At 40.8% G+C, this 2,253-nt stretch overlaps 1 non-coding gene across 1 annotated transcript; it reads right to left on the bottom strand.

The window, feature by feature from the left end:
• Window positions 1-1,037: 1,037 nt before the first annotated feature.
• On the bottom strand, window positions 1,038-1,112 carry TRNAI-GAU. The gene has a single exon. It is a non-coding gene; the product is annotated as a tRNA-Ile (tRNA).
• Between the last annotated feature and the right edge of the window lie 1,141 nt (window positions 1,113-2,253).

Genomic DNA, 2,253 nt, shown 5'->3' on the forward strand with positions numbered 1-2,253 from the left:
CTGTTGGGTGTATACCTAGAAGTGGAATTGCTGGGTCAAAGGCGGGCGTAATTTCTGTTCCCAAGTGATGGTAATGATTTATATTCACACCAGTTCTGATACTCCACGTCTTTGTCAACACTTCGTATTTTCTGCCTTTTGATTTCTGCTGTTCTGGCGGGTGCACAGTGCTATTGCATCTTGCTTGATTTGCATTTCTCTGGGGACAAATGAAATTGAGCATCTTTTCATGGGTTTATTGGCCATTTGAGTATCCTCTTTTGTGTTTTCAAGTCTTTTGCCAATTTTTCTATTGGGTTGTTTGCTTTTTCTCATATTAATTTGTAGGAGTTCTTTAAATATTTTGAGTAGAATTTCTTCGCAGTATACGCATCTTCTCCCACCCTGTGGGTTGCCTTTTCACCCTCCTGAGTGTGTGTCTTGCTGAACGTAAGTTCTTAATTTTAGTGTAGTCCAATTTATTTATTTTTTAATGGTTAGTGCTTTTATTTTTGGTTTAAGAAACCTTTACCTATTACAAGGCCACAAACATGTTCTCATGTTCTTTCTTCTAAGCTTTATTGTTTTAATCTTTTCTACTTAGTTCTGGAATTTATTTCTGTTTATAGTGTGAGGTAGGGGTTGTGGTAGGCTGAAAAATGTGCCCCCAAAAGATATGCATGCCCTAATCCCTGGCACCTGTGAATGTTACCTTATATGGCAAAGTCTTTGCAGATGGGATTAAGGACCTTGAGATGGGGAGATTATCCTGGATTATCCAGATAGGCCCTAACTTCAATCACATGTAAAAGAAGGAGGCAGAGGGAGATTTTTTTTCTCTCTCTCTGACACATACACACAGACAGACAGACAGACAGACAGACAGACAGACACACACACACACACACACACACACACACACACGAGAAGGCCATATGAAGATGGAGCACAGAGAGATTTCAAGATGCAGGCCTTGAAGACTGGATTACTGTAGCCATAAACCAAGCAATGCGAACAGCCACCAGAATCTGGAAGAGGCAAGCTTTTTATTTGGTGGCTGGCTGGTACAGGGATCCAAACCCTTGACCTTGGTGTTATCAGCACCACGCTCTAACCACCTGAGCTAACCAGCCAGCCCTGGATTCTGCCCTACAGCCTCTAGAGGGAGCTTCGTCCGGCTGATATCTTAGTTTTGGCCCAGTGATGCAGATTTTGGACTTCTGGCCTAGAATTGTCAGGGAATAGAGTTCTGTTGTTTTAGACCACCAAGTTTGTGGTAATTTTTCACAGCAGCCTCAGGAAGCTAATACAGGGATCAAGATACATTTTCCCCAATATGCTCTCCAACTGACCCAGCACTGCTTACTGAAAGGACCATCCTTTCCCCCTGCAGTGCAGGGTCACTCTTGTCTTGGGTCAGGCGGCTGTATGTGTGGGTTTGCTTCTGTGCTCTATTCTATTGCATTAGTCTGTCTGTCTATTCTTGCACTGGTTCCAGGCTGTCTACATTACAGTATTTACAATAGCTCTTGATATCTGGGATGGCAAGCTATCTAGTTCTGTTCTTTTTGTACTTTACATATATGGCTTTTCCTGTGCATTTCCACATAAATATTAGAATTGGCTTATTAATTTCAGGGGAAAAAAACTGCTGGGATTTTGATTGGGATTGCATTGAATCTGTAATTTTTATGTTTACAATATTGAGACTTCTAGTCCATGAACATGATATGTCCCTAGATCTTTTAAAATTTCACACAATAATGTTGTATTAGTCCTTTTTGTGTTGCTATAACAGAAATACCTGAGACTGGGCAATTTATAAAGAAAAAACAAAATTTACTGTTTACAGTTTCTGAGGCTGGGATGTCCAAAGTCCATCTGGTGGTGGCAACAGTGACCCAGGGGTCTGATATTGCAAGACAGTGGAAGCAGAGAGAGCAGAGAGAGAGAAAGACAGACTCTCCTTTTCTTTTAAAGCCCTCAGAACCACGCCCCTGACCACTATTTTTAATCCATTCACTACTGCACTGTCCTACAACCCAATCACCTCTTTAGGGCTGCACCTTACAATTACCGTAATAGGATTTCCCACCCTCTTTATAGTCACAGTGGGGGCTAAGTTCCTAATACATAAAATCTGGGGGACACAACTCAAGCTTCAGGGAGTTTTGGGGGGACATAAATCAATCCACTACAAATGTTATTTTAAAAATTAAAAAAATTGAGATATAGTTCACATACCATAAAATGCACCTTTTTTTTTTTTTTTTT

The sequence above is a fragment of the Galeopterus variegatus genome, unplaced genomic scaffold (assembly GCF_000696425.1).
Source record: "Galeopterus variegatus unplaced genomic scaffold, G_variegatus-3.0.2 Scaffold527, whole genome shotgun sequence".
Lineage (NCBI taxonomy): Eukaryota > Metazoa > Chordata > Mammalia > Dermoptera > Cynocephalidae > Galeopterus > Galeopterus variegatus.